Source organism: Narcine bancroftii, chromosome 5 (assembly GCF_036971445.1).
Source record: "Narcine bancroftii isolate sNarBan1 chromosome 5, sNarBan1.hap1, whole genome shotgun sequence".
In the NCBI taxonomy this organism is placed as follows: domain Eukaryota; kingdom Metazoa; phylum Chordata; class Chondrichthyes; order Torpediniformes; family Narcinidae; genus Narcine; species Narcine bancroftii.
The window spans coordinates 30,673,437-30,698,392 of NC_091473.1; the positions used below are offsets into that span (position 1 = coordinate 30,673,437).

General features: G+C 42.0%; 1 protein-coding gene across 24 annotated transcripts in view; it reads left to right on the forward strand.

The window, feature by feature from the left end:
- foxp1b (forkhead box P1b) overlaps window positions 1-24,956 on the forward strand; it is a 577,308-nt gene that overhangs the window by 304,736 nt on the left and 247,616 nt on the right. Inside the window, exon 1 of one of the 24 annotated variants that reach the window (XM_069937063.1) lies at window positions 19,162-19,312. The exons of the other annotated variants lie outside the window; for them this stretch is intronic. The gene's annotated coding sequence lies outside the window, so the exon portion shown is untranslated. Of the gene's footprint in view, window positions 1-19,161; window positions 19,313-24,956 lie in introns of those variants that run through there. 24 annotated transcript variants of the gene reach the window in all.

Genomic DNA, 24,956 nt, shown 5'->3' on the forward strand with positions numbered 1-24,956 from the left:
TAATTGCTTGTTTCGCTTAAAGCTGTGTACAAATTGTAATTTCATTACACAATGAATTAGTAAACAATGAAGTACACTGAAATTGGACACACACACATGCATTCCTGCACATATGCATACCCATTTGGAGTCATGGTGGTACTCCACAGTGGTAGGTGTTATTAATATGCATCACAGTTTGGATTATACATTAATTATGAAAAATCATGTTGCAATGAGTTATTCAAAACCTTTGATTTTTCTTTCAGCCAAGGATAGAGCCTATATGTAATGATGTTAGAACAGGGGTGTCAAACTCAAATTCACGGAGGGCCAAAATTAAAAACTTGGACTAAGTCGAGGGCCGAACTAAATATTTATTGAAAATTTTCAACAACATCTGCATGTTTTCTCTTCTTTCAACATATGTAATGTTAAACTTTAGGATATAACTTTAGGAGGATAATGTTACAGGTCAGGAGTAGGTAGCTCAAGTTCACCCTTTGCTTGACCTGAGGGAAACCTATTTGGTCCCTGTGGAGATGTAGTCAGCATTCACAGGCTGTGTCCATTTTGGCCTGCATCAGGACTCAGCATTTCCTGCTCACTCCTCAGGCTCTAGGCCTCTATTCACCCTCGACCCACCATTCCTCTACCTGACCAGTCCTTTACCCAACCTCTACTCACCCCTCACTCCACTCGCTCTGCCTCTACCCACCCCATCCTATACACGCCCCTCTACTGCCTCTCCCCTCAACCTGTTCCTCCCTCTACCCTCTAATCACCCCTCCCCTACTCGCCCTGCCCCTCCCCTTTTACCTTTTCCCTATCCACCCCTCCTTCTACTCATCCCTCCCTCTAACTGCCCCTCGCACCACCATAACTTCCTCTGCCCATTACTCCTCACCTACACCCTCTGCCCACCCCTGCTTACCCACCCACTCAGGCCCAGCACGCTGCCGATCAGCCTTTGTGGACAGCCACCATCTCTCTCTTCATGTGCAGGGCCGAACCAGCCGTCCCTGGGGTCCGCGCGGGTGCAAGCGCTGAAGGCTGCGGCGACCGGGAGAAGTGCGCTCGCGCTGTGGAAGGGCCGTCCGGTGCCAGTCGCGCGGGGCTCGTGCTGCCCGGGGGCCGTGCGCAGCCTGCCATGCCCGTCGCGCCGACAGGAAATCACAGGCGCTCGCCACTCGACATGTGGGAGAAGTTACTGGTTGTGCGGGGAGCCTTCCAACCGGTTTGCCGGCTGATGACATCGACAGACTTCTCGTGTTACGATTTCTCGTGTTACAATGGGGAAGGATGTGCAATAAAGGGGGAGGATGGTGGGGGTGACATTACCAAAAAACAGCATCGGCTCTCGCTGCAGGGTGGGCCACCTCTAATACATTTTTGAAATGATCTTGCGGGCCAAATATAATTATATCGCGGGCCAAATTTGACCCGCGGGCCAGAGTTTGACATGTTTGTGTTAGAACATGAGAGGAATAAGACAGTAAACAGGTTAAGAGTTCATATGTTTTTTAAAAAGAAATGTAGCAGTTAAACATATCTTTATGTCAGTGTGATTTGCAGGAAGTTGTCAGAGTTCTGTTCCTATGAACTATTCATTACTTGAACTGTTTGTGAAGTCATAAATGAATAAAATCAATGTGTGGGAAATGTGATAGGACAGTGACAGTAAAAGAGGCTGCCATTCAGTGTTGGTGAATGAACATGAGTCTGTTCAGTGCTCTCGTCTTTGCTTGACTTACTCCGCCTTTCCCCGCAATCCCCCACCCACCCAAATAATTGTTGTGGGATGGGGAGCAGAGAAGGTATTTGGAGTTTCCTTTTTTCCACTTGAGAAAAGATGCCTTCATCCTTGGGGCAGTTGACAAATCCATCCCCATTAATCCCACCACTTTTTGGTGTGGATAAGGCACCCATATCTTGTGTTTGTAATCAGGAGATGATCTATGGGATGAGGAATCTTTTATTACGAAGATGTTAAGTGGTTGTGTAATTCTTCATCTTGTAAAATGTCTCAGGAGCTTCAACATTCAAACCTTGTAAGGGGATGTTGGAGAGCAGAAATTTGTTTTGCAATATTAGTTTGTAGTACTTCCATTATCGCATTGGCCTTTGGGAGGCAAAGGGTGGAGATGCTAACTGAAGGACTTAAAGGGGTGGGAGAAGGTGGCTATTTGGCCATGCAATCGTTCTGGTGATGACCTGGATTTTGGCTTCAGTATACAAGTAAAGCTTATTTAGTTGATAATTGTGCAACAAATGCACCCTCACGAAAGCAACAGAACAAGCCATTGGTGTGCTCAAATAATGACAAGGCCCTGTGGCCCACCCTGAAGAAGGCATGTGATATTCAGCACAGTGAGTCTTTTGTGAGTCTCAAATTTGGCATCAAGATGTCTAGCTATATCACTGAACTTGTAGCAGGCGGCTATGAAGTACAAAGAGGAGGAAGATAGTTAGGTCCTGCCCAGAGTGTGCATGACGACCTGCTTCATTGCTGCAACTAAAGAAAAGCTCTTCACCACGTGACTCAATTTTATTTTTCCCTTGTTGTAGATTGTTACAGTATCCATCTAGTCATGTTGTTAAAATTAAACCCTGAGTCAATGACGTTGAGATGAAGCTTAAAAAGACAAATCCTGATTGTTTGAAATTGTTAGTGAAGAAGTGACAGATCTTTTGTGGTTTGATTAGTCATTGTGGGTGGTGGCACTTTTATTTGGATATGGCATTTACGGAGGAATCAACTAGTTGTGAAAAATCCACCCCTACACCCATATTTTCCCTTTCTCTGACATGCTGATGAACAACAGGGCTTGGACACATGTCCTGAAGTCCATTAGTGTATAAATCACAGTTGGAGCCACTTTAATAATGTTAGATTGTGTGATCAGAAAATATCTAAAATTGATCTGAGTTCAATACTGCTTTTTGTCAATACTGCTCTCCTTTAGGTCAGGCACCATCTCTGGAGGCAAAAGGTATCAGTCAATATCTTGGTTTGAGACCTTGCACAAAGACTAAGAGGGAAGAGAAAAGATTGCCAGTATATCACAATTTGGAGGGATGACAATGGTAGGATAGAAATGGAAAGATGATGTGGAACCAGAAGGGGTGATGGACAGATGGAAGTATGTAGGGCAAGGAATATGGGAGAGGTAAACATGGAAACAAATGAGGTGGATAGGTCAGTATGTCTTGCAGGAAAATACTAAGGGTGTGTATTATCTGATATTTGGAAAATTCTATATTCATACCAGTAGAGTATGAGATGTTGATCTTCTAATTTGCCTTTGGGCTCTCCATAGCAATGGAGAGACTGACGACAGACAGGTCGCTGCTGTCCATTGTAGCTGATTCTCAGGCAGCACAATCTGGATGTGCTCATTTCATCTCTAGGGAAAGTCTTGTATTGCTAGACCATTGCAGCTGCCAAATTGCTTGGCATCTGAGATCAGACTTGATTAGATGTTGCCAGGCCCAGCACCAACAGGAGGCCTTTTACAGAAAGCAGGAGTGATTAGATGGACAAAGATTTACTTTCTATCATTATGAATGAATTGCCCATTAACTTTGTCATCAATTCAGCATGACTGTAGTCATCTTTTGCTATAATTTTGTTGCTGTTTATTTTATTGAACTAAGAAGCTTGGGTTTCTTCTTAAATTCTTGTACATTCTTACTCTCACTCTTTCTCATTCTCTCCCCCCCACCCCGCCCCCCACCCTCCCTGCCCTCCCTCACAGTTCCTCATATGCAAGCAGCTGCCTGAAAGTATGCTCTGTCAAACAGCCCTCAGGAAGCATAGCATTCTGTTTTTGTCCTACAGATAGTTTGGTGCAGGATTCAACAATTCTTGCTGAGGGAAATATATTTTTCACATTTCTGTCTTATATTTGATTCCTCTGACTAAACACCTCATATTTTAATTTTTGTTTAAAAAAAAAAGCAAGGTGAGTTTCATTTAGAAACCACTTCCACTACAGTATTGGTCTGACAAATTGATTTCAAATCCTTCATGTTCTATTTTAAGTATAGCTGTGGATATTGGAAACTGATTCGTGCATTATTTATGTTTAAGTATGTATTTTTGTGGATATATGGGTCATACATTCAAATGCAAAGGTAACTTTAGAAGCATGGCAATTATGATGGAATAATATACCAGAATGTTGAGATTATTCTGGGGGGAGAAATAAAAGAATGGGGTTCTTTTTTGGGGGGAAACAAAAGAATGGTGTTCTTTTTTTTGGAATAAGATACCACTTTTCTGTAATTATTTCAACTCAGAAATGAAGCCTGGTCATCCTGTCTGCTACATTGACCACCGGCAGTGGGCTGATAACGCCTCAAACCGTGCATACAGTGATATATTTGTGGTTAATACACCGCTTACGTTCCTCTGTGTGTGTGTGTGTGTGTGTGTGTGTGTGTGTGCGTGCGTCATTGCCAAAGGTAAGAAAAGTGAAATGGAATAAATGTTAAAAGTGTCAACCAAACAGGAATGTTAAACAGAAGTCAGAAGAGGTGTTGAAAGTTAAGTTAATTTTGGCCAAACTGTATTTCAGAAGTAACGGTTGGTAATTTGTAACAAAAACTCCATAGGGAGGCAGAGTGACAGTGACAAAAAACTATAGCTGCAAGACTGAATACAATCATGAGAAGAATGCGACGTATCAGGATAAATAGAAGCTGAGGTCTCTGCTTTCGGGAAATTGGACTGCAAGCATCTGAGGTTGAAAAAAGAAGTTTGAAGTCTGTAAGACGCCAGTGCAAGGCGACAAGAGAAGTGAATCATTTTGGAACTAGAAATAGCCTTTGCATCTTTATTTGGTAAAATTACTTTCCTTACTCACTAGTAAGTTCTAGGGTTTGAGCAATAATACTTCATTGCCAGGGTATCCCAAATCATTGCTAAGCTCTAGCCATTGCCATCGCAAGTCCAAGCAACCTCGGTGTTGCAGCGGTGTTGGTTACAGGAATTTGGGTTACAGAATTCACAAATCATCACCCAGAATTTGAGATGTGGAATGAAATTTGCTCTCAGGGATTTTAGAGAAAATAGAATAACCAAGTGAACATAATTTTTTCCAACTCTCACTTCTTGGTGCATGCTCAGTTAATGCAACCGCATGACAGGAAACTGAGCTGTTTTATAGGATCCACCCCCATGTAATGCAATGTCACCTGTATCTTTAAAAGCAGATTGTGTGTTCAAAATTTCTGCAGGAGCTAAATCAATAATATTCTTTTCAATGTCATTATGTCCTGAAACAAATGTATGCAAAACTAACGTAGTAAAGGCCTCTGGCAAGTTGGCTTTTGCCGCATGTTTAAACTGCTTAATTAGTCTGACTTAATACTTAAGTTTATAGATAGTAACATATATTGGTTAGGTGGTTGTGTTTGCTAATATATTGAGCAGGCAATATTTCTAGATACAAACACTTGTGAACTATATGATATAAATAGACTAGCCAGTCCAGCCTTTCAATCAGACTCGTAGAAGGTACAACAGAGCAGCACAGGAACAGATCCTTTGCCCTGCTGTGTCTGCTCAAAACATGATTCCAAATTAAACTAAATGTATTCACCCTCAATTACCAGCATATTCATGTGTCTATCTAGAAACCTCTTAAACACATAGGTGAAGCTATTAAGGCAACAGTCTTGAAATAGTGAGTGCCTACAATATCACAAGTACTGTGACATGGAAATTAATGCAGTTCAGAGGTACACATGGTAATATCTTGAATAAGAATGATCTAATTGAAACTGTATGGGGTTTAAATAAACAGATTATGATAGTTTGTGCATCATAACAGGCAATATCATTATCTTTTGGATTGCTTGAAGTAGTTAATCACTAAATCATTTTTTGTTTGGCTATTATGAAGAATGTTATTTTGGTCTCTGTAGATCTCAGTGTAATTTGTTAGAATTTAAGAAGGAACATGCTCTTCGAATTGTGGTAATTATCACAATAATACTGTTTTCTTTTTCTCTGGATTAAAAAAAAATCATGCAGTCATCCGAGAGCACATCTGTTTAAAAATCTCTGAAGGAACATGAATCTTAAAATCTTTTATTTTCAAGTTTAATTTGTATTAAAATATACTTGACTTTGAAGCATGTGACAGAGTATATAGATATGTTTTTGGGAGATAAACTGGGGCGGATCTTGTTTGAAATACTGGAGTTCAGCTCATGCTAGACATATTGGCCTCACAGTCTTTGCAAGAGCTTTGGAGAGTGCCCAAGAGGCTTCACTAGTGGATGGGTTGTTTACAAAAAGGCAACAGATGAAAGAACTTGTCGGAGCCGCAGACAGTCTGGAGGAGAACTTGCTGTTCTAAGAGAGTCATGTGGTTTTGCAAGCAGAGAGAGTCAAGCAGGTTTTCTCTCAGGGAGAGGGAGAGACATACAGAGATCACTTCTATGGTGTTACAGTCAGCAACAGCAGCTGGGACTAGAACAGGGCAAGCTTGTGGAAAACCCCATTTGGAAGACTGATGAAAGTGCTTAGTTCAGCCTGGTCAAAGCCCTCGTGGTTCATGCAAGAGGAGAGGACTGGCTGTCTAATATTTCACTTGGAATAAGAGAAGCAAGAAGGAACTCTGTGGTGACCTGAAAGAAAGAGGTTATCATCAAAGTTTCATCAGCAAGACACTGAAGTGGCTGGGTGTCTAGCGTACAACAAAATTCTCTCTGAAAACCAACAAGAACCTTCCTGAGTGGTAACCACAGTATAAGAATTGCCTGCAACCAGTGAACTTGGAGGAATGAGAAGTGAGATTGGACTGTGAATCAAAGAACTTTTCTGAACTTACACACACATTACATATATGCACTTAGAATTAGAAGGGGGTTAAGTTAGGTTAGTTAAGTTAATAGTGATGTTAAAGTCTGATTCTATTTTCATGTTTAAAGATAATTAAAAGCAACTTTTGTTTAAGCAACCATTTTTCTTGGTGAATATCTATTGCTACCGGGGTTTGGGGTCCTCTGGGCTCGTAACAAGCAAAATAATTATTATATTAAAAAGTTCAAATTTACCTAAAGTGTATTTATTCAAAAGAAATAATTGATTGTGAGAATGTCTTAAAACCAAATAAAAAGAGATAATTAGGAACATTAGTTCTAGAAAACATGGCAGCCGCTGGCAGAGCCGCTGTAACAGCAGCACTGCTACTGGTGCAGACCTGGGAGAGGAAAGAATAGGGACAGAGTGCTGATCCGAAGGGTTCAACTGCCTGGTCCTAATGCCGGCGGCTTGGTAAAGGCATTAACTGGCCTGTTAAAGGAACTGATGGTATTTGCAAGTAAAATTCTGCAGTTGTGGAGGTCTGTGCCCAGGATGACAGTGCCTGTGTTTGGTAGTGGCTACAAGGGGTTGCAGACTGGTATAGGGCATCTTGCAATCAGGGGACCCACACAGGCTGCTGGAGACTAGCTCATGGGAATTAGGTATTGAAGCTGGGACTTGCGAGGGTGTTGAGGGTAAGAGGAATCCTGAAGGGTCTCAGATGCTGAAGGCTTATTGAATGTGTCCGAGGTTTGGATCTGGAGCTCAGGTTGCCGATGAATTGAGCTGGAGTTTGTGCAGAGGCTGCAGGAGGGCTGAAGGTGAATCCACGGACATTCAATGACTGAAGGGACTCTCTTTTGCCTATCTTCCCCTCCTACTGTAAGGGGCACTGGGCAACACAAATTACAATAATTTGTAATTTACCTTAAGGCAGGCAGAAAGCAATTTCAAATACTATTACATGTTCTGTCCTCTTACACGACAATAAAGGAATCTTGAATCAGTAACAATTTTTTCTTTATAAAAACTGTAAAAACTCAGCAACTATGGAAAGAAAATCATTTTGTGTCAACACATGCTGCTTAATCTGCTGAGTTGTTCCAGAGTCTGAAACACTGGTGGAGGAGGGAAGACTTTCTGCAGTCATTCAGTTGCTGGGCTAGTTATTCCCAGACCAGTGATCACAAGACATCACATAACTCCAAATTCCACCACACAAATTGGAGAACCTAACTTCAGTTAAATAAATAAACTGAAAATTATTTAAATTACTGGATTGTCATTAAAAATCCATCTGATATATGTTCTGTTTCAGTCTGGGTCTTCTGGCCTTTGTAGATCTCCAGACAATAACAGTATTTTGGTCTTTAACTTCTTTGAAATGTATGAATTAAGGATTGGATTCCGGTCCACTTCTGATTCAGGTGACTTTGCAAGGCCTTTTCCACAAGCTACTTGGGGCAAGGATCTCTGCTGGAAGAGTTCTCCCACAGACTGGGCATCGTTGCAGAACTGCCAACATTGCAAATTCTCCAACACAATTGCCAGATGCATACTGATCATCAGAGGTGGAGAGGAGTTGATAATTGTAAACTTTTGTTTTCCTTTGACTAACTTAACATGTTGAACACTTTGGTCTGGGGACCACTTGTATCATCAAATTCGTCTTTTAAGACAATGGAGGTTTGTCAAGTTTATTAACTGATTGCACAAGTACAAACTGACAAAACTGCATTCTCCAGTCCTCAGTGCAAAACATGGAGACACACAACCATACATCACACACATACAGACAACTATACATATGCAGGATAAGTATTCATATAAAATAAATAAATTTTTTTGTACATATGAGAGACTCAGATGGTTAGTGTGGGCAGTTCCTTTGGTTGTTCACTGCCCATGGAAGAAGATTTTTCCCAGCCTGGAGGTGCTGGCTCTGATACTCCTGTAAGTCTTTCTTGATGGAAATGGCTGAACGATGCTGTGTATGGAGTGGAAGGAGTCTTCACTGATTTTTGTGTGCACTTTTCAGAAAACGATCCCAGTAGATCATGTCAATTGGTGGGATGGGAGGGGAAGGGAGATTCCAGTGATCCCCCCTGCTTCCCTTATGGTCCTGTGGATTGACCTCCGATCCATTTCTCTGCATCATCCGGACCACACTGTGATGCAGACTGTCAGGCCACTCTCGATAGAGCTCCTATAGAAGTATGACATAATTGTGGCCAGTAACCTTTCCCGCTTCAGTCTTCTGAGGAAGTGCAGTCGTTGTTGAGCCTTCCTGGTAAGAGAGGAGATTTTGTGCATCTACAATAGATTACTAGTTAAATGGACTCCAAGGAGACTACTTAAGTCTACTCTCTCCACTACAGAGTTGGCAGAAGTTGTGACACGGCACACCAATAGATACCATGCTTAATTTGAAATATTATGAAGATAACATGGAGATGAAAGTCATTTGAATAACTCAGCTGGAGAAGTCTGAAAATGATTAAACCTATGGAGGACGGCTGTACCGTCTGCAGCAGCATTAGGATTTCCTATTAAATGATGCAGCCACGGAAGTCCTAAATTTGTCATCACTTCTGTTGTTTTATGATGTTTCTATCACTGTCAAACTGGGCCATTATCTACTTTTCGACAGCTGCAGCCCGAACTATTACCTGGGTTGGCCAACAGGCCTGCTCTTTGCCAGGTGATATGTTTGATATGAAATTTCTAGCAGGTTGCTTCAAAGATTAATTCCCCCATCATCTTAATGCAATGTTTGGTGTTCGTAAGTTAACATGTAAGAAGGATAAAGGGAGAATGTTAGCTCTTTGCTCTGGGATGAAATTATTAACCAATCATGTTGCTTACATTATGACTGAGAGTTAACATAAGATAAAAAAATATTAGAGCAAAGAACACAGAGGAAAGTTGCGCTTATTTTGTTGTACTATCTAAAATGATACATACACGTTTCTTTATTTTAACCTGTATTTCCTCATTGTAGGATTTGATAATTGGACAGGAATTTTATTAGCTGAATAAATCAACATGCACCAGTGATCTGTATCTCTTGTCATGCCTTGCACTGCTGGATTGTGAAGTGGACTGAAGTTTAAACAACGATTTATATAAAATATCTCTTTCAACTCTCTAAGTAACAGTCAAAGCTTATACTTTTGAGATTTCAGTCTAGTTCTAAGCCTGTATTTTGCTTTTTTTTTATTTGACACCTGCTGTTTGTAATCTTTCAGCTCTTGAACTACAAATAAAGGAAATTCTGGAACAGTAAAGCTGACCTTTGGTAATTTGAAAAAAAAATCCAGATGACAATAAATGTCCAGCTGCGCTTGTCTCTTTGTGTTCAGTCTTCATCATTTTGCTCAGTTTCACTTAATAATGTCTTCATCAGAGATTACTGTGGTGCAGGAAACTGCATTTGCTGATCAAATTCAATTGGATAACATTGTGATCCAGTTGCCTAAAACAGGAGAGATGTGCTTTGAATGTAGAAATATGAAGCAATATGATTGATTGATTCTTCTTGTCACAGATAAAGATAATAATATCTGCAAATACTGAGTGTTATTCACTGCAATCTAGAATATTAGGGATGAGGATAACACATGAAATTGGGACCTGATGGAAATACAGTACATCGTATTCATAGAATGTTGCAGCATAGATACGGGCCCTTCAGCCCATCTAGTCTGTGCTGAACTATTAAAATGCAAAGAATGTGTAAATAAAATAAAATTATTAAGTACAGGCAATTTCATGGACAAAACAGCACTCTGAAGTTTCTTTGTCAATTCACAATTTTGTTCAAAATCAAATTGCATAACCAGATACATTTTGTGACTTAAAATGTAAAATCAAAAGACCATTTAATTGCCAAAACATTACTCAATTTTGAAATCTTATTGAGAGATTCAGACATTATTGTGAAGCCAACCTATCACTAAATGACCTTCAGAAGGTGATGGTGAACCTACTTCCCAAAACACGGTAATCCTTCTAGTGAAGCAATGGTCGAGAGTCCCAGAACTTGTACCTTGCAAAGAAGAAGGAAAGGTGATGCATTTGTAGGTCAGTTTGATGTACGCCTGCTACTCTTGTCAGTTTGGGTGTAGAGGCCATGATTTGGGGAATGCTATCAGGATATACTAGGTGTGAAACTATATTTCATTTCTTAGATTGCAGCCACAGTGAATGGGATGCTGGGCAAATAGTTTGTTTTGAATGGTACCTGTATTGAGTTTTTTGAGTGGGCTTTAGAAATTTGGGGAATATTCTGTTAACCTCCTGACTTATGCAGTGTCATATTGGAAAAGTTTTGGAGTGTTATATAGTGAGTAACTTGATGCAGGATACCCAGCCTCTTCGTTTCTGGTTGAAGTTGAGAACCCTTCCCATCTCACCACTATCACGTTGACTGCAGGAGACTAAGAGTTGGTTATGACATTGAATATCAGGGTGAGGTAGTTGGTCATTTCCATGTTTTATATGGTCAATTTTTGACATTGTTGTGACAATGTCATTTGTAACATATCCACTGATGCCTGAAGATGATCAAAATGATGTTGCATCCAGGCATGGACAACTCCATTAGCTGAGGATTTGTGAATGGCAGTAAGTCTTGTTCAATCCTCAGGGAACTATGGTCGAAGTAAGCACATGGGTGAAGCAGCTGAAGATGGTGTGGCCCTGAGGAACTGATGTTCTAAGGTTAGCAAGGTAGATCACACCAACAACTAAAATCACTTTTTGGTTTCAGGTATGGCTCCCTTGTTTAAGGTTTTTATTGTTGGCATTAACTTAGTATTTTCCAAAGCTCCTTGATGTCACACTCTGCAAATTAAACCTCTATGCCAAAGCAGTAACTCTCAGTTCACCTCTGGAATTCAGCGGTTCCAGTGGCCCTGGAGAAGCACAAGCCTATTGAGTGACCAGCTGTTGTTTTTTTGGATAATTGAATGAAAGTCATTGGTTGAAGACTTGTTTCCCTGATGCTGGGGATCTTGGGAGCAAACTGAGATGGTCCATCCATTCAGCATTTCATTGCAGATACTGCAGCCTTGTCTTTGGCACTGATCCATTGAGCACAACCATTTTTGAGAATGTGGATATTTCTGGAATTTTTTTTGTCTGTCACCAGTTGGCACCTCACTTTTAGGTCCAGTAGCATTATTCCTGCAGTGTCCTTCCTCACTCCACATTGTAGATGCCTTATAGCGGCCCAGTTTTGAGCTATCAGATCTATTCTGAGTGTATCCCATTCAACACAACAATAGCACTGCAGCACTTGATGGAGTGTACCCTTGGTGTGAAGGCAGGAAGTTGCCATTTCAGCCATTCATAATCAAATACTTTTTGTAACAAGTAAATTGGTGAGGGCAGTATAAAGTAGTTTGATCTCTTGTATTGAACCCACCAAAATGCTGGAGGAACTCAAATGGTCTTTTCAGCATCTATAGGAATCAAAGATATGTTGCCGACAATCCGGGACTGAGCCCTGCTTCAAGGAAAAATCAGAACAGGTAGAAGCTGGAAATATCAGAAAATCTCAGAATTCACAGCTTCCAACCACATGCCACCTGTTTCTACCCAAGATCCACAAATCCAATCGTCCTGGCAGGCCCATCGTGTCTGTGTACTCCTGTCCCACTGAATTGGTCGCCACTTGCCTTGACTCTGTTTTGGTTCTCCCCCACCCAGTTCAGTGCCCTCCATTACTTCAACAACTTCTAATTCCCTGAACACAATCGCCTTATGTTTACCATGCCCATCCAATCCCAATACACCTCCATCCCCCATATTGAAAGTCTCACAGCTCTTTGTTTCTTTCAGGACAATAGAACTAACCAATCCCCCCTTCACCACCACCCTCCTCCAGCTGGTTGAACATCCTCATCCTCAAAAATTTCTCCTTTGACTCATCCCACTTTATTCAAATCATGGGTACTCACATAGATCCAAAATATGCTTCCCTTTTTGTTGGCTATGTGGAGAAATTCTTGCCATAAGCCCACACAGGCAAGGCCCCTCAACTATTTCTCCACTACATTGATAACTACTTTGGCACTGCTTCATATCCCCAAGATGAGCTCATCAACTTCATCCTCTTTGCTACCAACTTCCACCCTGACCTCAAATTCTCCTTGTCCATCTCTGGCAACACTCTCCCTTTCTATGAATTCTCTGTCTCCATCTTGGGAGACAAACTCTCAACAGACATCTTCTATAAGCCCACCAACTCCCACAGCTACCTTGACTACACTTCTTCCCACCCAGTCCCCAGTAAGGGTTCCATTCTCTCAATTCCACCGTCTCCGTTGCATCTGCAGCCAGGGGGGCCGGGGTCGACGTATGCAGGTCATATTGGATGGGTGGGGGGGTGGGTTCGTCTCCTAAGGCTGAAGCAGGCCCCTGGTGGTCAAGGAGGCTCAGCGTGCCCCATAGCTGCCTGGGGACAGGGATGTTGCCCAGTCAATGTTGTCTTGGGTTAGAGGGTGGCATGGTGTGGTGCGGTGGGTGCTCCTGCTGGTTCCAGGTCCATGGTTGAGATGGTGTCCTCCCTGCCACTGCCGAACCTAACGTAAGCATAGTTATGGTTTGCATGAAGGAGGAAAACCTGCTCTACCAGGGCTTCGGCCTTGTGTGTCCGTACATGCTTATGCAGAAGCACCGGTCCCAGGGACGTGAGCCATGCTGGGAGTGACATTCCCGTCGCTGACCTCCTGGGGAATGAGAACAGACGTTCGTGAGGGGTCTTGTTGGTAGCCGTGCACAGCAGTGACCGAATGGCATGGAGTGCCTCAGGCAGGGCATCCTGCCAGAACTCAACGGCCCACCCTTTTGACCTGAGAGCCAGGAGGACTGCCTTCCAGACCACCCCATTCTCGCGGTCCACTTGCCCATTGCCTCTTGGGTTACAGCTTGTCGTGCGACTGGTCGCAATGCCCCTCGTCGTCAGGTATTGGCGCAGCTCGTCGCTCATGAAACTAGACCCCCCCGGTCACTGTGGATGAAGGCAGGGTAGCCAAACATGGTGAAAATCTGCCCCAAGGCCCTGATGACGGTGGCCGTGGAGGTGGGATGGCGAAAAGGAAGTGTGAGTACTCGTCCAGTATCATGAGGAAGTAGATGTTTCATTTCGTGGAAGGCTGGGGCCCTTTGAAGTCCATGCTGAGACGCTCGAAAGGCCGAGTAGCTTTTACAACGTAGGCCTGGGGGGGGGGAGGGAGGAGCAGAAGAAATGGGGTTTACACTCCGCACAGACCCAACAGGCCTCGGTCATGTCCCTGATGGTGTACGGCAGATTTTGGGACTTAACGAAATGGTACAGCTGAGTGATGCCCGGATGGCAGAGGGATTCATGCAATGCCTGCATCCTGTCATCATACATAGACGCGTAGATACGAGAGTGGGCATCAGGGGAGTTGTTAAACTTCCCGGGGCGATACTGGATGTCATAGCTATAGGTTGCCAGTTCAACTCTCCAGCACAGGATCTTGTCATTCTTGATCTTGCTCTTGTGGGTAGTGTTAAACATGAATGCCACACCCCACTGGTACATGAGGAGCATGAATCTCCTGCTGGCCATGTAGTGGCGCCAGTGGCGGACCGCTTCCACAATCGCCTGGGCCTCTTTTTCAATGGCGGAGTGCTCTAGCTCGGAGCCCTAGAGGGTCCTGGAGAAGAAGGGAATGGGATTCCCCCCCTTGGTTGAGTGTAGCAGTGAGGGCCACCTCGGAGGCATCATTCTCCACCTGGAAGGGGGTGTCCTCATCCATAGGCTGCATTGTGGTGTCTACGATGTCTTGCCTGATGCGGGTGAAGGCTGCCTGCGCCTCAGGTGGGAGGGGAAAAGTTGTGGCTTGGGCCAGTGGGCTGACTTTATCCCAAAAGTGAGGGACCCACTGCGAGTAATAAGAGATTGAGCACATGGTGGGGTGGACCTTTAACCTTAGGGAGTTGGCCATACTCGGGTGAATGAAGCTCTGGATGCTGCCACTGTCCAACAGGCACTTTGTTACCTGCCCGTTGACTTGCACGTCCATCATCGAGCGCTTGAGATCGTGGGAGGTGTCCCTGGTCAGCGTGGTAGCAGCCAGGACCATCTCAGAGTCGGAGTCGTCGCTATCCAGAAGGTTGGGAAGCGTCGATAGGGCGGCCTGGTCATCGCCCGTGTTTACCACGTTGCCATCAGTCACTGGGTGTGGCGTGCGGCAGCTGATGGCACCTGGAGGCGTGGGAGCGTCAGTAGGGCAGCCTGGTCATCGCCCGTGTTAACCACATCGTTCTCAATGTCATCGGGGGCACTCTGTGTCAGGTGCTGCCTGGCCCAAGATGGCAGCGGCACGTGGGTAGCTGCTGCATGGCTGGCCTCCTTCCCCAACTGTGTCTGATGTGCCGGGGGAAGTGATGTCATCACGGCCGGCGGCAGTGACGTCGTTATGTCAGCCGGAAGTGACGTCACACAATAGTTCTCAGTGAGCGGTGCTGGCGAGGGTGGAGGCTGGTGCAGATGCTCATGGCACATGCTGTGACAGTCACTGGTGGGGCTGTATGTTGCGCAGTCAAAGTCGTGGAAGGGGAAGTCGTCATGGGGATAATGGCACCGCCCGGCACACGCATGTGGGGGGGTCCGCGGTGTAGGTAGGGACGTCATAGAGGACTGCTAAGCAGCTGGCAGGTTTAGAGAGGCACACTTTTGCAAAGTGGCCTTTCTTGCCGCATCGGGAAGAATACTGGTTCCTAGCTGGGCAGTTTTGGTGCGATCGTCGATCTGACCCACACCAGGACCCACAGTACTTACAGGGGTGCTAGGTGCCTGCCGCAGCAACGTTCTCCTCCCCAGCTGGGGCTGCAGTGTGAGAGGGCCATGAGGGAGCCTGGGGAATCTGGAATCGAAGGCTTCGACGTGCAGGGCTGCTGCTTCCAGGTTCTGGACCATTTCCACAGTCCTGGTTAGGGCATAGATGTAGTCTTCCAGCAGCTTCTGCCGGATGGCCCTCAAGCGTAGCCCTTGGACCTCCTCTATACCTACCCCGGGTTCAGCCAGACACGTTCGGGCCAACTCTCGTAAGTGTCCCAGGTAAGACTCCGCCATCTCCCCGGGTTGCTAGGCTCAGGTGTTGAGGAAGTACCTTGCACAGACCAGATTCATGGGGGGCTTGTACAAGTTCTCGAGAGTGTCCATTGCGTTCTTGTACGTGGAGCAGGCTTTGGTTACCTGAAGGCATGGAGACCCTGCTTTGACCGGAGTAGGACCAACCTCATCCGATCGGAGTCCAGGATCTCGCCCTCGTGTGCCTCGATGATTGCCTCGACTGCGTGCTGCCAGATCTCGAAGCATGTCTGGGCTTCCGGGTGGCGTTGGTCGACCTCGAGGCTCCCTGCGCTCAGGAGTTTTTCCATGGCAGCCATGGGAAAATTTTGTGGATTAAATTGTGGTGTGCTTTTGTACAGAATCAGACAGCGCAAGGTAAAGACTGTACAACAGGCTTTAATTCACAAAGACTTCCACAGAGCCAGGCTGGCTGTGGCTGCAGCAACTCAGTGTGAGGCCTCGGGAAACCTGCGCAGGCTTATATCCCGGAGAGTGATTGACACCCGACCGGGTGGAGCTTGATCCATTCAGGCCGACTGATTGGCAGCCAGCCAGGTTTTGTCCTGTCCCCTTATACTCCTGCAGGTACAGAGATTGCCCCCTGCAGTAGGCTGGTGGTGTACCACCACACTGTCGTTAACACTGCACTAGATCCCATTTTCTGTAGATTTTCTTGTTTACAAACATTTCCAGGCATTGTGATAGGAGAGTATAACACGGTGTAAGGTGTGCTTGAGTATCAGTATGTTGAGCTGTTTGACGTCTGTGCGTTATTCTCCCAATTTAGACATGGATTGTGAGAGCTTCCTTGCAGGCCCAACTGAGCGGCGGGAGTTTGCCTTGCCCAGAGTTAATATCTAGGTTGTTTCTTGGTGTTCTGTTGTGAATGCAGCAATTGACTCAACAAAGTGGTTTATTACCTCATTTAAGATGACATGAAGTGGAAGTCTGGAGTCTGAAATAAACCAAACTGATTAAGATCAGCAGATCACCTGAAGTGAGAATTTGTGGAATAAATGCTTGGTTTTCATCATGCACAAGCTTTTTTTGCAAAAAATATTTTAAGATTACTTTTTGCGGATTTCAAGTTCCACACTCACTGTGGTGGGATTTTGAATTTGTATCTCCTGGTTGTTCATTTGGTCCTCGAGGTTACCACTCTGGTAACTTAACGACATCTGTAAACTATCAGGCAGCCAAAGCTAAATTTCATTCTTAATACATGTAAGTGCAGCAAAAACTGAATGATAAATGGATTTAATATATAATTAGAAATATAGTATATATTTTTTAAATGGGACAATAGCCAAGAGAACAACTCGTATTTAGAAAATATAAGCATTTTTATTTTTAAAGAACATTGAACAAGTTGTGTATAAAGTAGCTGATGCAGAAGGATGTAAGGGTGTGTCTGGGAAAGTGAGGAAGGGAAGATCTAATTTCCTGCTATGTCCTCACTGAACTTGCCTGTACACAACATTGTAAATGATACAAAGTATACAAGACTCACATTTTAAAGGACCTTTTAACTGGCAGACAATATCAGGTAAATAAAGGAGAGGTTTCAATTTAGGACAGTAATAGCTGATAATTGTTTTCTTGTCTGAAAATAAATTCCAGTGAGGTGTGACAAACAATGAGTTTTTTTTAATTACAAATGTTGTGAACGTTCTTGAAAAACACACTTTACTTTCCCACTTTCCAGATGAAACCAAATAAATATTTTGATCATGGCAGAGTTTGATTATTTAATGTGAATGATCAAGTAAATAATTGAAGTTTAAAGTTACTAAAATCCTGTTGATTGGCAACTGTTACAATGAAATGGGTGCTGTAGGGAATTAGGGCTGCCTTGTGTTCTGTTAGGTTTAAACCAATCTAAGTTCTTGCCCTTTCACATTTGTGTTCTTGTGTGGTGCTGTGAGACCATCAGACACACTGTCTGGGGTAATCTTTATAATACAGCTATTGTTTTGTGAAAAATTCTTAAATTTTAATGAAATGCATAAAGTGGAAGAGTTCAGCCTTAATTGTAACAGTCCACCCCAACATTTTGTGAATTATTTTCCTTGGCAGGGGCCTCCTGGATAAGAATGACATATTTGTGCAGAAAACTGGTATTCAGTTTGGAATTTACACGTATGGATGATGAACTAAACAGAGCCCATTTGTTTTTTTTTCCATCCCTTGCCTATGGAGATGTGAGGTTACATATTGCAGACAAGTCTGGACTCATCAACAAGGCATTTGGTGACTAGAATTAATAAATAGCTGAAATCCTGGAAGATCCAACAGGGACTAACCACTCTGCAACTCTGTTTGTAATGCAAGGAAGTTAATAAAAAAAAGTCATTGCTTGAGGAAAGTTTATACACTGTTTGTACTGTATTTTTTCAAACACCTGATTCTGGGCCAGAAGCACAATTGTCTATTTCGTGTTTCAGACGTTAGATGAAACTGCCATTTAATGAAAGTAGATGGTTGTTGTCTTTGAACCTTTTGTACCTTTTTTTGATTTACTTGATTTTTCTATGAAATGTTTTCATGTTGCAGCTTCTGTATGAACACCAAATTTTCTTTCTAACCAGAGCTTGTTTTGATGAGATAAAGTCATATTTGCTTTTGTTCATTTTTATTTGTCACATTTTTCTTCACTTTGTTGTGTATCTGTATCAGGTTTGTCACATGGAAGTGATTGTATATTTCAATTTGGAATTGGCAACAAGATAGAAACAATTTTAAAATATGGCGGTTGCTTCTAGTGGAACACAACTGCAAAATGAATGGGAGACACGGATGAGAGCAGAGGAGTGATGTTTCCATTTGAGATCTATTGTCAGAGCACATAGATAACATCACATAACAAGCCTGAGATTCTTTTTTCCTGCAGATGAGGCAGAATTACCACTAAATGATATTGCAAAAAAAGAACTACAGATCATTGCCATGCTAGGGATGATGATGGAGGCTGAAACATTAGGGGCATTTAAGACACTCTTGGTTAGGTACATGGATGGAGGAAAAGTGGAGGGTTATGGGGTAGGGAATGGTTAGTACTTTTTTTTAGGAATATATAAGTTGGCACAACATCGAGGGCCGAAGGGTGTGTACTGTGCTGTAGTGTTCTATGGACACATGGAATCAAATAGAGAACAGTAAACAGATAAAGAATGTAAACAAACTGCAATACAGAGAGAATAAAAATAAATCAAAGTGCAAAAGGTAGGAGTCCGTAAATGAGTCCCTGGTTGAGTTGTTGTTGAGGAGTCTGATGGTGGAGGGAGAGTAGCAGCTGTTCCTGAACCTGGTGGTGCAAGTCTTGTGGCACCAATGCCTGATTCCTGATGGTAGCAGCAGGAACAGAGTGTGAGCTGGGTGGTGTGGATCCTGGATGATTGCAGTTTGAGGTTTGCTCCTCTACTATTTTCTTCTTCAATTTTTTAAATATTATTAGTTTTTTTAAAAGTATATATTATTTAGAATATGAATTATGGATATGATTTACAATTTATGTTAGTGTTATCTGGAATAACTTATTTGTGTAACTGTCCAAACTATCTTATTGAATTGCACCCTTTTTGTTTGTGTAAGTTATTTATTAAAATCATAAAAATATTTTTAAAGGAAAAAGATGATTGCTGCTGCTCTCTGATGGCAGCTTTCCCTGTAGGTGTTCTCAATAGAGAGGAAAGTTTTACCTATGATGTCTTGGCCTGTGTCCAGTAACTTTTTAAAGGGATTTACACCAGACCATTATGCACCCGATCAGCGTACTTTCGACTACACATCTGTAGAAATTGCCAGGGTTTCTAGTGTCCTACCAAATCTCTGCAAACTCTGAGGATGTAGAGGTGCTGACGTGCTTTATTCATGTGTATTGGGTCCAGGAAAGATCCTCCGAGATAGTGACTTCCAAGAACTTAAATTTGCTCACCCTCTCCACTGCTGATTTACCCCAGTGATCACTGGAATATATACCTTTGGTTTTCCCTTCTTGAAATGAGCAATCAGTTTGTTAGTTTTGGTGACATTTAGTGCAAGGTTGTTGCTGGTGCACCATTCAGCTAAGTTTTCAAACTCCCTCCTGTATGCTGATTTATCACCTTTCTTTATACAACCCACTAATATGGTTATTGTTGGCATATTTGAAGATGGAGTTATTGTCATACCGAGCCACACAGTCATAGGTGTCAACTGAATTAAGTAGGAAGTTAAGAACGTGGCCCTGTGGTGCGCTGATACTGATGGAGATTGTGGAGGAAATGTTCTTCCCAAATCTCACTGTGGTCTGAAGGTGAGGAAATCCAAGATCCATTTACACAGTGGGGTGTTGAGTCTCGGGTGTTGGAGTTTACTGATCAGTTTTGAGGGGATGATGGCGTTAAATGCTGAACTGTAGTTGATAAACAGCATCCTGGTGAATGTATCTTTGCTTTGTGTTGAGTCAGTGAGATGGCATCCGTCCTCAACCTGTTGCTACACATTGAGATCTGAAAAGGTTTACAGCTGTGATTATGTCTTCAGGTGTCCTTGAAGACATTAAATACTAATTCTTTTTGCAGATTTGGTGACAAGAGAACAAAAGAACAGCTCCAAAGGTGCAGGCCATGGTGCTGTAACAAACATTTTGATTTTGAGTTCCAAATTTAATCGACAGTTTTAACCATTTCAATATTAACAATAACCACGAAAGATGACTCCTAACTTAGCAATGAGATCATTCTTGGAAACTATATAAATTTCTTTGAAAGATTTCCAGCTTGGATCATAGTTCTTTCCCCAAATGTTATGATATCTGAGCAGGTTCACCTCAATCATAATAGAATATTAATGGCTAGATTTGACTGGAAATATCTATTTTTTTTTTCAGTCCCCATGAATGGTTTAGTAGAGTGGTCCATCCTTTCATGAGACTTTTATACATTTTCCAATTTTAAAAAAATCATGATTTTCTTATTGGTGTAATTTTTTTCTTTGTAGAAACATTCTGATATTCCAGGTATACCAAGTTTATGTTTGTCATTATTATTGATTTAGTGAAAATATCTTTGGTTTCTGGGTGCTTTCAGGTATGTTACTGGTTTTAATGGTGGTATAGTGAGTTAAGAGTCAATTTTTCTGGTACAGGTACTCCCTGACCTAAAACTATAATTTGGACCGAATGATCAGTCATATCTCAGAAAGGATGTATGTTGGAATTGCATACTTGTTAGTTGGCATCCTTGGGACCATTGGCTGGGCACGACCATCTTGATTCTTGTGGACCTGCACGAGTCTTCGGTTGGCACATGCGCAGTGGGTTCGCGTCTTGGAGTTCGTTGGCGCTTGCACGAGAGTTAAGGGTGTGAATTCAATATTGTTAGGGTGCTTAACTCTCATGCAAGCACCAACCGAACTCCAAGACGCGAACCCACTGCGCATGTGCCAACCGAAGACTCGTGCAGGTGCACAAGAATCAAGATGGTCGTGCCCAGCCAATGGACTTTGGGGCGCTGACTAACAAGGTAAGTATGCACATTTTTGCTCTTACATTCCCTGTATCTCTTTTATAGTTTGTCAAATACAACACAAATTGTAAATTTTGTACTTTTTCTTTATTTTTTTAAACAAATTTTGGTCATATGTGCGGGTGGACGTAAGACACACAGGTCTCAAGCCGGAGAATACCTGTATGTAGAGATACCTAATTGTCTGGAGAGCTCAGCTGGAGTATAACTGAATATCAAAGATAAGTAGGAATGTGTAACTTTCCACATGTTTAATGGCTGTTCCTTTACTTGGATCACTGGAACACTTTTTTTTTTAGTGGCTAAGCATTTGCTCTTACCAAGGTTAAATGACAATGTATGCTGTACGCATCCCATTTTCACGATATTTAGCTGGTACATAACTGACTTGTGTTTAATAATGCATGCTTTTGTAACTGGGATGTTCAATCTTGTGGTGATTAAATATGACTTTGTTTATTAAATTAGTTTAAGGGGACAAATTAAAGGACAAATGAACGAATGTGTATTTATTATACTTGCATGTACCTTGGAATTAAGACTCCCATGTTTTGTAGGTGGAATGGCAAATGTGAATCTAGGTTCCTTAATATATGATGATGAATTTATTTACTCATTTCTTTTAATAGGGTGTGTATTGGAGCTTTTGTTTGCAATTTATTGATGTGTATGTATCTCAGTTATTTTGATGGCCCTTACTTAGTGTTGCATCACCTTTATAGATTATTAAAAATGTAATCTTCTAATTTCATCAATTGTTATTACCTTGTTCAAACATATTTTACATTATTCTTTGCCAAAATTTTGAGGAATTTTAGAAACTTTCAAATTCAAGGAAAATCATAGTATTGCAATATTTCCTAGAAAATACTTCCATTAAGCATTAAGCAGTTACTTTTTCTTTCAAAATTTGAAATCTTTATACTATTTCAATAAAATGTATTATCTGCATTTGTTACTATAGTATTTACTTTAGATTGTATAGTGGTGGCTGTAAACTTAAAAATTCAATCATCAAAGCTTTGGAAATTGTGTTTTTCCCTTTCCACTGACTCCTTTATGCCTCCCAGCTGTGCACATAGAACTCCTTGAATAAAAGTTATTTTTGTGAATCCGGACAAATAATCTGTAAATGTAATAAAGGAGCTCTGGCGTTAAGGTGTGGTTTTGGCCAAAGGAGGGTTCATGAGTTATTGAGTGACTTCTTGCTGGAGGATATCTATGTTGTGACTTGTTTTGCTGCCTTGACAATGTCATTCTTTATGCTTTATATGCTTTATAAATAACACACAGTAATAGTGAAAAGTCATTTTGAATACATAGGATTTTAAGTTCATCACAAGGCCAGATCTGATCCATCCATGTTATTGCCTCATCTGTTTATTGACTGTGTTAATCTTTGTGTATCTGAAACTTACTCTGCATTTGTAGTTTTAACATGAGGAAAGGGGGCCTTGAGATGATGTATTACTTTTATTTATAAGAATATTACAAGAATGTTTAATTATGCATGAAGATATTTTGAGTATTTTAATAACTGAGAGTTCACAGCTTATTATAAATTGTCATTTTACAAAATATTTTGTATATTTACTTCTGAGTCCTTATTTTTCTCAGATTACAGCAGTCAAAAATAATAATTTTGAGGGAAGATTGTAACAGCTTGCGATAATTTAAAAAAGTTAAAGTGGCATTTATGATGAAATACTGTAATACAGAGGAATAATGATAGATCGAGGGAAAGTAAATTTACACTGTAAGTGTTTGGTTATCTGCATTAACTGGCATATAAAACTGAAATCCATCATTTGTATCTGTTTCATATCAATATCAACTGTGCATATTTGGAAAATCCCAGATCCGATCCAGTCTCCGATATTAAACCTGTGTCGTTAGCTTCAGTGTTTCTGGACAGTGTCTCTTCACCTTCATTGCCTTGTTTCTAGACTGGCAGAAGATTCCAGGTCATGAGAAACTGAAATGAACAATGAAGCATGGACCCTTAACATTGAATCCTCAAATTTTGCAATGTATTCAGCTACAGGATGTAGCAAGGCATCCCAAAATGAGCAATAACCCTTGATCTCAATGGCTTGGTGTTGTAGAGAGGAGTTAAAAGTTTGGGCAAAGCCAGAAGATTTCCTTTCTCAAAACAACCAGTGAACCTGATCAGCTTTTGCTGGAGTCAAATAATTTTATGGTCACTTTATCTGCTGCTGCGTTTTTCAAAATCCTGAATCTATTTCATTGAATTTAAATCCCCAGTTGGCATGATGTATTCTGTCCTCAGTGCTGGTTACCCTGTGAAGTTATTTATTACTATAACCACATGATGGATAACATAATACTTGGTGTTTTATGAAGGGTTCCATTTTTTTTCAGCTCTATCAATAAAGCACTACAATATTCTTCAAGATAAAAATAAAACAAAATACTTTAGTAAACATCCTACATTCTGTGTAAGTGCGGGGTTACCACGTTTTATTGTGGCAAACCCTGGGCTTGCAAAACCTACAACAGTGAAAATGTTGGATAGTTAGGTAAAACATTAGACGTTAGACTGAACCAATATATGTATCTCAGCTGGAGGAGCAAACAGCAACAGTGGGAGAAAAAGCATGATCAATGTTTTGGGCCGGAGCTCTTGAAGGTTAGAAGAGTTTTGGCCAGAAACATATCACCCTGTGTCTCGTATTGTTTGGGTTGGGCTCTAAATTCAGAAATTATCAGTAGATGGGGTGGGGGGGGGGGGGCGGGGGGTGAGTAAGTGAATTTAGCATTGGATAGTCAAATAGGATATGCTATTTCAGGTTAATCTCACTCTGTTGACAGCACATATACGAGGTCATTAAATGGATTTTTTTTTCTGAAATACAGTCCTAAAATTGGCCTCTGCCACTATTTGATCCTCCTGCCTCTCAAGTATATATCTGAAGGACCTACTGCATCTCAAGAGATACATAACATCTTTTGTACCTTCTATCAAAATTTCCTGTGCATTATTTTTGATTTTCAGTGCTTGTTCTCAGATATTTAGACCTCATTCAAAACTCAGTGAGATTTGGAAAATAAGCCTCCCATTGTAACTAAATTAGCTGTGTTGCTAGTGCTGTGGTAATGGCAGCACTGCCACAAGTGCAAACTTGGGGGAGTGGAGGCACAGCACTGCTCTGATGTGTTCAACCGCCTGGTCCTAATGCCAATGGTTGCATACAAAAGCTTTAAAGGCCTTTTAAAGGAGCCAGCAGTGTTTTAGAATCCTAAAACCATGGGATCTGCGCCCAAGATGGCGGCACCTATGCTCAGCATTAGCCATGGGAGGTTGTAGTCTCCAGGAGAGGTGTAGACTGGCGCAGGGCAAGAGAAACAGGGAGAGAACTCCCTGTTAAGAAGGAGAAGTAGAGGAGGTGTCCCTTCAGGATGGTGAACTATGGCAGTGGACCAGTGATGAGCTCTGCAGCTGAGAGACCTGCACAGGCTGCAGGCTGTTAGAACCAGGTATTGGAGCTGGGATTTGAGAGGGTGCTGATGGTAAGAAGAGCTC